The sequence below is a fragment of the Protobothrops mucrosquamatus genome, unplaced genomic scaffold (assembly GCF_001527695.2).
Source record: "Protobothrops mucrosquamatus isolate PMUCROS unplaced genomic scaffold, P.Mucros_1.0 scaffold1322, whole genome shotgun sequence".
Classification (NCBI taxonomy): domain Eukaryota; kingdom Metazoa; phylum Chordata; class Lepidosauria; order Squamata; family Viperidae; genus Protobothrops; species Protobothrops mucrosquamatus.
Genome location: NW_015387522.1, coordinates 158,799 through 172,632, shown reverse-complemented (window position 1 = coordinate 172,632; position 13,834 = coordinate 158,799).

Sequence of the window (13,834 nt, the reverse complement as noted above, 5' to 3'; positions counted from 1 at the left end):
ATACAGCTTCCTCTGAGTTGCCATTTACAACTATCTCTGTTTATATCCCACCATTTTCTGATCATTGGACTTCATTCCTTTATAGGTGGTTCTACAACTAGGACTAGCAATTCAATTCAAGCTAGGTGAAACCACACCTGTGCTTATGATCTAACTTCAGCTTTCCTTTGCTTTACCATCCTGTGAAGGTCTTAAAGGCGGAAAATGATCAAAAAGTTTTTTTTAATCACTGTCATAACTGAAAATGGTCCCTAAATGAGACAGTCATTAAAAGAGGCATCTGGGATAGTCAGTTTCAAGATGGCTGGTAGAGACAATATGAGACTACATAAACCAAGGATTTGATTTAATATAATGCAGCTTTCTGTGATTCACAAGTGTAACCTGTTCTGGTGCTGAATCTGGACAAATATCATTGGAAAAGTCCACACAATGAAAAAATACGTAACTTAGTCGTGACATTGGGTCTAGCATGGCTATCAGAGAACCGCAGCATTTGTGAAAGCACACAAACAAAACACCTGTCTTTGAATGTTGCTCAGTGTTTGCTCAAAGGAATCTTCAGGTATTTGGTTTTGTTTTGTTTTGTTCTGGATGTGTCTGCAGGTATCAACATAGGTGCCGTGTAACATAAGGCCTTTTAAAAAACATTTAAAGCAAAGATTGGCTGCTGATGTTAGTAGCAAAAAGGGAGACCATATTTCACATTCTCTTCTGCAGCTTGTTTTCCCAGTCTGAACTGGTTTCAGAAGTTGCTATTTTCCATCTCAACCAATACTACAACTTAGAGTTTTACTTTCCCCATTGCAAGCAAAAGCAGCTTCAGGTGTCATAGAAATCAGAGAAAAAAACATTATATCAAAATGTATAAGTTAGCTTCCTGTGCAATGCTGCACTTTTTAAAACTGTCTTAAAGTTTTCTTTGTTTGCTTTAATTGAAAGTTCTTATCACAAAGATGTCCCATATTTCATCTGAGTTAGCCCTTCAATTGCAAATTTGTAAGCATATCTGAGGATCTATAATGCTTTTAAAACAGTGAAGGAAATGGAAAATGACTACTCTGCCAAGTTAAACAGGTGCTTGTATTATTTATAGATATACCCTAAAGGATGCAATGTTAGTTTTTGAAGCGTATGAAGAAATAACATATGCTGACACACTTATAAATGTATTGCTTCTCATTCTAGTCACGCAAAGATGTTGTAGGAATATAGTATATAGTGCTTCTCCCCCCAAAAAAGATTCACAAGTATCATCTTAAAGGAGGTGGGGAAGGAAGGAAGGGAGGGAGGGAGGGAGAGAAAGGAGAAGGAGGAGAAAGAGAAAGAGAAGGAGAAATGAAAAGTGGAATATTTCTTCTAAGAAACAGGAATTACCCTATAACAGTGCAGAGTCTAAGTCTATTAAAATAAAAGATTTAATGCAGTTCTGAAAAATATGATTGATCACATTTAGAAACTGCTTATTTCCCTCATAAAGGGATTCTGGGTGGTGTAAAACATAAAAACTGAATATAAAAAATTGAAATAGAGCAAGTATACTTAAAATTTAACATTATAAGTTAATTAAAAGTTGGGGGTGGAGGAACTTCAGCATGCTAACCATGGCTGTGTGCTCCTCTGTGAACTGCAAGTGAGGTGATAGAGCCAAGTCTTTAGATGTTTTTGAAAGGCCAGGAGAGTTGCCTTGTCTTGCCTCTGGAGGGAGAATGTTCCAAAAGATGGGAGCAACAGCAGAGAAGGGTCTCTTCCTGGACCCCATCAGTTGGAAATCAACTCAGAGTTCTCACTTGCAGCACAAATGACCAGGCTCAAATTATACTCTACTTTGGATACATTAGCTGAAATGTAGGTGTCTGAGAAATCTATATGCTGGGACAGGTGGAAGGAAAGAGAAGAAGAGGATGATCAGCAGCAAGGTGATTAACTCAGTTACAGTGGCATTGGGTGCATCATTGGAAGACTGGGTTATGGAGAAAATCTATCTGTGTGGTTGTGGTTGCTGGGAGATGACACTGACTTGATGATACATAATTGACCAATCAATAAAGTATTAGTTTGTGTTTTCCAATCACGGTCAAGTTTGCATATCTGGTGAATTAAGAACTATTGTAGCTATTAAAGAATAAGTCTACTTATGGTCAGAAGAATAAAGGTCTGACTGCCTCTTATAGGGGCAAACTGCAACAAATTACTATTACTTCTCTTTGTTTCTAGACCTTGAGTAGTATTAATATTTACCAGCTATGCTGTTTCCTGAACAGAGAGAGCTTAACTATGTTGTTCATACAATGTGAAAACCTCACATTTGGAATGTTGTAGTGTAGGAATAAAGATAGTCATTCCTCACCAACCGCAATTGGAACTGGTAACTCCATTGCTAAACAATATAGTTGTAAAGTGAAGCATTCGACTATGCCCAGTCTATGATGTCAGTTTGTCAGGTCTGGCTGAGGTCATTAAGCAAATCACCTGCAGTAATTTACTACCACATCACTCATTGTGACTTGTGACTTCCTGCCAGCTTCCCCATTGACTTTGCTTGTCAGATGCTGGCTATGAAAGTTGCAAATGGTAATCCTATGACAACAGGACCCTGCAACCATTATAAATTGCATACCAGTTGCCAAGCACCCAAACTGCAATCACATAACCATGTGGGCACCGCAATGGTCACACCTTCAAAGACCAGTTATAAATCTTTCAGCAGTTCCGTAACTTTGAATGGTCACTGAACAGTGAGGACTACCTGTGCTCCTGTATTTGCTTTAGAAGCAGACCTTGGTAGTTCATTTACTGAATAGGATATCTGGCCAGGCACATGTTGTATTTTTGATAACAGCACATCTACTTTCTAGAACACTCTCCATCCTGAAATTCAAATGGCAGCCAATATTCTTAGGAACCTCTTGAATTTCTCTATATGAACTCTGGAAAGATTATTTGATTTTGCTTTGGTCAGCCTTCTGCCTTTTCAAATGAATGTTTCATATTGATTGTAGGTATTGTTTTTATTATTGTCTTATACACCATAGCTGTGACCAGCTTTGGGATGAATCTATATGAGAAGGATGTATCTATGTTTATAGTAATGAAAAATATTTCTTTTATATAAACACATTTGTTGTTAATTGCAAATCCTTTTTATAACTGATTTGAACCAATGTGGCAATTCTCACATTGTCCTCATTTTGCAATATATTTTATGGATGCCTTTTACACAGGCTCTTTTATTTGGTCAAAGAATTTATCTTCAAAAATTTTGAGCCTGCCTTGTCGGTGTTTCTGTTTACACTGAAGTACTATAAATGCAAACAGATCTATAGGCAGATGGGTTGTTTCACGTAAGTGCAAAATATTGATAATCCACTTTTGCATTCATGTGAACTATGACTTAAAAACATGGATGGCAGAAGTAGGAAACATAGTGGAGGAGGAAAAATCCCAGTGTCTCTTTCATGCATAAATATACTGTAATATATAATGTGAGCCTAAATCTTTCTTTGTAATAACTTGTATTCCACAGTGTAGATTGGAGAGCTGTCAGACCAAAATTAATATAGTGTTTTGGAGCCAATTGCTACAGTTAACAACTGCTAGCATACAGTAGTTAAAGTAGTAAATTTCTTCATATCTATTTATATCGTATCTACTAAATGTGGCATTCATTACCTGACTTCATTACTGGATTTTAAAAACACAAAGCAAGCTTTTCTCAACTGTTGACATTTATAGTGTGATTAGGCAAGGGCTTTCAGCTTTTTCTCAGCCACACTGTTAATTGTTTACTAGTAGCTTATGTGAATTATCAAGTCCTTGCACAAATCAATGCATACATTGAAAAAAAAAACTAAAGCTGAGATTTCAGCAGATGATGTAAACAGACAGCAACGAAGTCTATATTCTTATCAAAGATCAGGACTGGACTTGCCTTCTTTCTTTTTGTTGCAAAACTTTACTTTCATGGTACTTTATCTCTCTGGACTTTAAAAAAATAAATCTTCTTCCTTCCTTTTGCCCAGTCCCAAAGCTATGGGGCTGTGTTTTGAACCTTGTAGTCCACTGGAGGCCCTAAGGCAAGCTATTATCTGGAGACCTGATTGGATCTGATATAGTGTAATCTCCACCACATATCACATGACTCTTTTTTTTCTTCAGGGCAATCTAGAATTCCATAGAATTGTTAATGTGTTCATAAAACACTGGTTTTCCTCTTCATTTGAAGTTCGAACAGCTAACCTGATATCAAATACATATATATAAGTAGAATTCACTGGAGATTCTACCAGTATGATCAATAAAATTGGGAAGGCAGATCTTTAAGTAAAAGGGGATCAAAACCCTAAGTAGCTTAGACGGTCACCAGAAACTACCAGGTAGTTGTGTACAAAGCTACAAGTCACAGCCAAAGAACACAAAGAAATGCAGACAGTCAGGATATGTCATCCTGAACAGGAAGTCTATAAAATACTGTTTGGATCTGATAAAGCACAATGATCAATCTGGATGGGCAGGAACAACCTGGAGTCTGATAATACTTCACTGTCATGGCAGATTATCCAAATTGTTGTCAGTTTCTGGGTTTGTTTCTGATACCTCCTGACACTAGGATGATCAACACAAGAAACAGGTAAGATCCATTCAAGAAACAATAAGAAGGGTTATGGTGCAGCTGCATGAGTAAATTTTGTGTCCTTCTATATACCAGAGGTAGATGTTATTCTGTAGCATTCATGGGTTTTAATAGCACAGGAAAAATTATTTCTATAATTTTGTGACAGGGACTGTATAAATTAAGACTCTTGCAACTATGAAATTATATCTGTAGATGTAAGGCCACATGGAAACAGAAGAGGAAATCCCATAGAAGCATTTCTACCTTGGGCAATGATGAGCCTCAGCATATGACAGCAGGCAAGATATAAGTAGTTGCTTGAACATTCATTCAGTGTTTGGGAGAAGTGATTTATCCTAGGAGTTAAATTAGTTATATATAAATAAATAACACAGGACTGCAAATCAGGAAAGAAAGTTAAGGAGATTAATTATATTAGGTCACATATTTCTATTGCAGTGCAGTGTATTTATGTTTATGACTATTCTTATTTAATTTCATTTTGGTGACATCCAGCTCCAGGCTAACTCTTTTTTTATTGTCACAATAAAAATACAAATAAAATAAAATCAGTTAAATATAATTTAAAAATAGAATATGGAAAATAACCAAAATACTAACATCAAAACATATAAACATATGACAAACCCATGTAATAAGTGGCTCATCCACCTTGCTGCAAGGCCTGGGAGAACAGCCAAGTTTTTAAGGCCTACCAGAATGCCATCAGGGTGGGAGCCAACTGGATCTCAATGTCATTCCAGACGGTAGGCATTGCAACATAGAAGCTGCACTTCCTAGGCCCCTGTTTAATGATGGATGTCTAGAGCATATGTACTTTATCAGTTGTTACTGGCCAGGAAAACCCCAAAGAGATATACAATAACCAGGCTGAGGTCCATTAAGAGTTCTATATATGATAATCAGCATCTTGAATCACATCTGCTAACATATTCGTGACCAATGCGGTTCACAAAGCAGGGGCTTCTTGTGCCACTGCATTCTAGACTAGTTGAAGCTTCTGAGTGGTCCAAGGACAGCCCCATAAAGAAAGCATTACAGTGAGGTGACATGAGCCATGAGGTGACAAAGACATGAGTGACTATTTGGAAAGCTGCCCAATCCAGGAAGGAATGAAAACAGCATACCAGCTGAGTAGTGCAAAGGGGTCTCTTGCCCACAGCAATCACTTGGCCCTTAAGAAGGAATTATGAGTCCAAGAGGACTCTCAGATTGTGCGCCATTCCAGAATGGGGAAACACAACCCTTTTCAGGATAAGGATGGAGAATTCTTAGACGTGGGCTATAACCATACCCACTCAATATCAGTAGGATTGAGCTAGGGTCAGTTTTTCCCCATCCAGGCCCCACAGTCGCCAGATACTATTCTTGAAAGAAGATGAGGACAATCCAATAAAAACTGATTGGTTTTATTTTTCCTGAATGTTATATCCAGATACAGGCATTACCAGATGTGAACCACACCAGAGTCCCCAGACTAGTTTTTTCAATATTTTATTTATTAGACTTGTTTGCCGCCCATCTTGTCAAAATCGTATCATATGATCTCTACCTTTTGTCATATAGGTAGATGCAGATGTTAAAATTAATTAAAAGGGTAACGTATTTTAAATGTAATCCCACAGCTTATGTACAATGCTTTCTTTTTTCTTTTTTCTTTTCTTTTCTTAACAATGCAGCTTTGGCAAGTCCTAGGTATGCTTGTAGCCATTTTGATTCCCAGCCAAGCTACTGACTCAAAGAACAAAAAAAAGAGTGGCTTTTACCAAGTCTTTGGACTGCAGCCAAATCTTGCGAATTCTTTTGCTTGTTCGTAGAAAAAGTGTTTTTAGTAATCCTATCATAAACCTCTTAAAAAAACTTACCTCCACATTCAGACTCTTTGATTCTGGCCACTCCTTAAAAATGATCCTGTGAAAATTGGTGGATTGGGATAAACTTAGCCAAGTATTAATTCAAACCATGATTTTTCTCATTATATACAGTAGATGTTATAATTCTCCCCAAAGCCAGTTATTTCTTCTTAATTCAGGGCAGATCTGACTCTAACCACATTTTAATGCTATGTTGAATTTTCCTGATGTTTTTGCCTACCTGTGAAATAAATGCTACTTCATTCCCACGTTGCATCATTTATTTATGTATTTTAGAATTACACGTTTTAGGGTTTCAGAAACACCTTAAAACCTGACTCTGTTCCCAACCCTGGGTTAATGTGTTTGTTCTATGTTTGTGGGGACGCTGTCATATCTGTATTGTTTATTCTAGTTATTTTAGTCTGGGTTGCCAGTTTATGTGGGTTTTTAAATTGTTTGTATTATACTTTGTGTTTATTGACTTTATAAGCTGCTCAAAGTCTTCTCGAGTGGGTGGCCATAACAGATCTAATATATAAAATAAAATTGATTCGGTTTATTTATTTATTTATTTATTTGTTCCCATTTATACCCCGCCCTTCTCCCGAGGGACTCAGGGCGGCTTACAGGTAAATAAAAACAGTACAATACAATAAATATCTAAAAACCAAATTAAAATATATATTAAATGACCTGTATTAGATTTAAATTATAAAATCCCTTTAAAATCCCTATAAAATCCCCCCCTAGGCCANCGGATCTCTGGGGGGAGTTCGTTCCACAGGGTGGGGGCTCCCACAGAGAAGGCCCTCCCCCTGGGGGTCGCCAGCCGACACTGTTTGGCCGACGGCACCCTGAGGAGGCCCGCTCTGTGGGAGCGTACCGGTCGATGGGAGGCAATCTGCGGCAGAAGACGGTCTCGGAGATACCCAGGTCCGATGCCATGGAGCGCTTATTTGGGTTCAGTTATTTGGGTTTACTTTATAGTTTTCTGTATAGTGTCAAGATCAATTTAATAACAATATAAATGTTATTTTATTCTGCTATAAAACTCTTTGTTAGTCTGTAGCTTTTTTCCCCACCTGAATGGAAAAATGCCCTACAACAGGAATGCCCTTCAATTTTTTGTAGAAATACAGGTACTCTGGAGTGTTGCAGAGTTCTGGAGATATCTATGAACAGTAGAAGACAGGACATTGAGATTTCTCAACTACTTTATTTATTTACTTTTATTATTTATTCAATATATATCCCACCTATCTCACTATCCAAAATGACTCTGGGGACTTTGTTTAAGAATCCCACAACTCACCATAGACATGTACTTGGGTTGGAGTAGAAATCTACGTAAGCTGTTTCTTTTCCATGATAATGGATGAGAATGATTAAAAAATGAAGACTTTTCATGTACCCTCCAACTATGTGGCATTACAAATTACAATTAAAGATGGATTCTGAACTTGTTCAGCTGAGACATTTTGTCTTTGAAGGCCACATTTAATACAATGTTCAAAATAACGTGATCCACAAATACCATTTTATTTTGGATAACAAGTAAAGAGGAAAATCCACCTATCAGCTGTCCTCCTGTACATACTATTAAGACAAATACATATATAAAATCCTCAGCAAAACATAAAGCAACTTGGCTACCACACATGATCTATATACCACATAGTATATGTAGAAACAAAAAGCTTCTCTAATGCCTGCTTTCTTTCTTTCTTTCATACCATGCATAGACTTATGTGTCTGTCACTTTCCTTATTTTACCTCATACTACCCATAATATCTGGACAAATATACAATATGAGATGAAAAATATGTGGGTGAGGTGCAGATATTAATTTTTTTCCTAATATTTAATGTTTTTGGGAAACTATAAATTTATATTTTGTATTTTTTCTTAAATAAATAAATGTTTTACATGGGTAATAAGCTAGTATAAGTTTGAATTTCCCTTTAAATTTCTTAAGACCTAACATTTTTATTGTCATTTTGTGATATTTAAACCCTCATGCTTTGATATGCTCTGATGTGCAATACAATACAATACAATCAAATACCATACCATACCATACCATACAATACAATACTATACAATACATGGGGAGAATATACTGTAATTATGTATTGTCTATAAGAGATAGTATCACTAAATATTTTGATTTTAATGATCATTATAGAATGTTTTACATTGATACAGTCTTTGTTTTTGATATTAAAATTCCCTGAATGTTTCCTCCTGGGAAATATTATTTAATAGACAAAAACCAAATTAGTGGCTGAGATTACAGTCAGGTTCAATAGGAGTGTTTACAAGTTAATCATTAAGAGATTTTTAAATTCCCTTACACCCCATGATCTGAGGAATGTGATCTTGGAAAAAAACAAAACATGTACGCTATAAAAATTTGCATCAACCTTTCCTTGATAAAATCAATTTATAGGTGTTTCTGCTTAGTGCTGAGAAACAATGAAATTGATTGTGTAGTTCTTTTTATTCTGAAACCTCTGTTCTTTCTGATAGCAACAGTCCTAAATTATTTGAAAAACCATTTTAAAAGCAATGTGGACATTGGTGGTAAATTTCCCTTTGCAGTTGAATTGCTAGTTTCTTCTCAGATCAAAATTTATAGGGAGACATGGACAACATTTGGAAGGCAACACTCCAGAAGACAGGTTTAGGATACAGGAGGATCTGGACAGACTTGAACACTGGGCGCTATCTAACAAAATGAAATTCAATGGTGAAAAAAGTAAGGTTCTACATTTAGGCAAGAAAAACCAAATGTACAGGTATAGTATAGGGGGGATCTTGATCAATAGTAGTAACTGTGAGAGGGACCTGGGAGTCCTAGTGGACAATCACTTAAATATGAGCCAGCAGTGTGCTGCAGCTGCCAAAAAGACCAACACAGTGCTAGGCTGCATTAACAGAGGGATAGAATCAAGATCACGTGAAGTATTAATACCACTTTACAATGCCTTGGTAAAGCCACACTTCGAATACTGCATCCAGTTTTGGTCACCACGATATAAAAAAGATGTTGAGACTCTAGAAAGAGTACAGAGAAGAGCAACAAAGATGATTAAGGGACTGGAGGCTAAAGCATATAAGGAACGGCTGCTGGAATTGGACATGTCTAGTTTAACGAAGAGAAGGACGAGGGGGGACATGATAGCAGTGTTCCAATATCTCAGGGGCTGCCACAAAGAAAAGGGAGTCAAGCTATCCTCCAAAGTGCCTGAAGGCAGGACAAGAAGCAACGGGTGGAAACTAATCAAGGAGAGAAGCAACCTAAAACTAAGGAGAAACTTCCTGATAGTTAGCACAATTAACCAGTGGAACAACCTGCCTCCAGAAGTGGTGAATGCTCCAATACTGGAAGTTTTTAAGAAGAGACTGGACGGCCATTTGTCTGAAATGGTATAGGGTTTCCTACCTGAGCAGGGGGTTGGGCCAGATGACCTAAAAGGTCCCTTCCAACTTTATTATTATTATATTATTATTATAAGATTATGCTAATGCATAACTTCAATTATTTATGAGCAGAATTGTGTTCCCCAAAAATGGGGGGGGGGATCCAGATTTTTTCCATTCCAGTGCCATACCTTAACTGAAACCCCACAAACTACTTCCTGTTCTGGAAGATACAGTACACACTTGGAAATGTACTAAGCACTCTGAAATGCTTGAATTAGCCCTTTCCTAAGAAAAAAAGAGTATTCCATGGACAAATAGCTTGGATTCTTATTGTTGTTGTTGTTGATGATGATGATTGCACAGTCATCCAGATATTTTGACTGGATTTGGCATTTTTATCCACCTATTGAAGCCTTCCCAAGGACCTAGAATAGGTAGATGTTATTGTTTAATGCTGATAAATATATTGTCACTCGATGTAACTTATTCTAAATAAAGCTATCTTTTGCAATTGTTGTTGTTTATATGCTACCTAATTCCCAGCATCTCGAGGCCTTATGGTGTATAATTAGAATCAGTATGAATAAATTAGCATGTACAAATGTTATGCAACTGCTTCCATCCCCATACATAAACCCACCCCCAAAAGCAAACAGAAAAAAAGGGAAGAATAAATTTATTTCAGCCCTGTTTATTCTGCTGTTGTCATAGTATCTCTGGGTGATTCCTGTGGCTCTCCAGAAAATAAGCAGGCCGAGTTGAGCCCGACTCTTCAAACACTGCCTGCCCCAGATGTAGCTTACCTATCGTAATACATTATATATTCAATTCATTCTCCTATGTCATTAAATATGTTTTTATTTAATTACTGGTTGTTTGCTACCAGTCTGATAGGGATTTAGTTTTACATAACAGAATATTTAAGAAGTTTACTTTGAATTTAGTACTATGAGCAAACTGTTCATACTAGTATTTCTGAACTAAATCAAAATCAGGAAAACAACTACCAGAATAACTTCAATGAATCTGGTTCCTATTAAATCATTAAGATCCATTGCAACTTTCAAGACATCAGCGTAGGCCTAAAAACTAGTGGCTAAAAACTTCAGAATTGTCCCTAGTCTTTTACTATTTAAATGCTGGTTCATATTCCATAAACTTTGTCGACAGTTATTGGAATTACTAATACAATGAAGCAAGTCTGGTTTTGGCACAAGGGCCTTGGCTGACAGACTAGGCTAGCATTTCTCAACCTTGACAACTTTAAGAGGCATGGACTTCAATTCCCAGAATTCCCCAGCCAGCATTCAATTCTGGGAATTGAAGTCCACATATCTTAAATTTGTCAAAATTGAGAAATGCTGGACTTGGAATGCAGGCTGCACATGCCTTCCACTAAGTATGTAGAAGCACGATCGTTTGAGGGTGTATAGGAGGATTTTTTTTTTCTCCAAATGTGCCCAATGCATCTCTATCATCGCAATGGGAAGATGTTAGAAGCTGTTTGGAGTTGGGTGAAAAGTATTATACACCTGCTATTAGCCTGTAATCATCTGTGGTTTACTACTGAGACTTGGCCTATTTTCTATGCTTACTGCTGTTTGACTGTTTGTGCTGTTCTTGCTTTAATATCCCGTGGATAGTGTAGCTGCTTTTGGTAGTTGTTTATTAGCCTGAGCTTTGCTTTTGCAGAATCAGCAGCAAGATGGAAAGGAAGTAGCTGAAGGAACAGAGAAAAAGAATAACATGTTTGCCTCTGAAGACTGTTTGGTTCTCTTGTAAGAAGACTAGGAAACAGTAGTACTGGGACTGTGCCCTAATAAACAAGTATTGGGGATATCTCAGATTCCTGTAGGATCAATCTGCAGAAGTCTGAACATCTCATGATACCACGTTGCTCAAATGGCAATGATGAAACTTGTGAGAAACCTCTCTGCTGAGAAACACTGGGCTTGAAATTATGTCAAGTAGTGGTATAATGATACCATAATAGATAAGTCAGTTATTGTGTTATTAGAAAATGTTCTGCAATAACTGCTGTTTCATACATGTCTTATTACAATTGTTCCCTGATCAGTATGTGTGTATGTAGGAAGCATAAATGGATTGCAACTGTAGCAAAAAGTTTCTTAACCTTGGCCACTTTAAGATGTGTGGACTTCATCTTCCAGAATTCCCTAGCCAGCATAAAGACTATGGAATTCTGGGAGTTGAGGTTCATACATCTTAAACTGGCCAAGGTTGAGAAACCCTTATATAGAGCATGGATAGCATCCTATAAGATAGATAAATATCTCCTCATTCCCCAAGGCATATTCACAAGGCACTACCACTACCATGTCTACTCTCCAATTTCTTAGAAATTTGAAGATGATCTACATTTTGCTGATTTCATAATGCTAAAGAAAGAAAAATAGAATGCCAATTATTTAGTATTGCAGATCTTCAATAACAAAAATTCCTTCATTCCTATTCCAAATAAAAAGGAAATAAAATGAATCCTTGCATCCCTCATTCTCACCAGCATGCTTACTTTGTGTGCTATGAATTTTTCATATGGAACTCCCTCCCCTGCCCCCAAATCTATAGCAGTTCCTAACATTTGCACAGAAATAACCTGTAGAATTATATTGAAATTATATTGAAAAATACATACGAACAATTTAATAATATAGTTTTAATTAATGTAACAATAGTCTAGATGTGTAGGCTTATTTACTGATAATAAGATTTACTGTTTGGCTAGATAATAGTTAACACAGTAGCATAATAGAATTCATTTATGTAATATTTCTCAAATCAAGTGGTTAATATAATCTAGTAAAATTTCACGTACATGGCAGATTTTTGTTTGAAAATAAATGATATTATAAGAATTCAGGCTTTATCATACTTATGAAAGATCTAGACAATTTCATTTTTATGAAGTTGTTACTTGATGTTAATTACCTGTATTTCTTAAAAGATTGCTTGCATTTCTAATAAAAAATTAAAGATCTTATTTCAGTGAATGACGATCTCACATAAAGGTTAAGAATGTTTTGTAATTAGTGTGTACTATAATTAGAAACACCATTTTCAGTGGACCCTATTCCAACATTAGTATGATAAACATTGCAAACATACCGACTGTAATAAAATGGTTATCACATTATGGACTGCTGCCCTTGAGTTAAATGAATGGCACACATGTACACAGTCATTCTGAACTCTGCACTCTTACACCATTCATAAAAATAATTGTACAGACTAGAAGTTATGAAAACCTTAACATCCTATTAGCTACCACTGTAACTCTATCTCTCCCACGCATATCCATTTAGGATTGAATACATCTAGAAACTGCAAAACTTGAGACTTCAGGTACTGCTTCTAGTGCAGGTTGAATCCTCTTTCCCTTATCTGCCTTTGAAAAAAGCACTTCTGGCTAAGTTTCAATTTGTTTGTCCTCATCTGATCCATTTTTTGTATTAAAACATCCTTGAATTCTGATGGAAAAAAAGAGACAGAATTGCATGTCATCAATGTATTTGGTCACAGTACCTTTTAGTCACATTTTCAAAATCATGCTGATTAGCACTGGAGAAAAAATGGAGCCTTGTGGGAGCTCATATCTTATGTTACTGAACGAGTTCCCCAGCACTTCTTGTCCTTCTAAAATCATCCTTTCAAGAAGTAGTGAAGCCTCCATAAAACAGTGTCTCTGAGTTCCATCATAGTTCTTTTGGACCTCTCAGCGGCTTTTGATACTGTGGACCACAGTATCATGCTGCGGCGATTAGGTGGGTTGGGAGTGGGAGGCACGGTTATGCGGTGGTTCTCCTCCTTCCTCACCGATCGTACGCAGTCTGTATTGGCAGGGGGACAGAGGTCGACCCCAAGGCCCCTAACCTGTGGGGTGCCACAAGGGTCGGT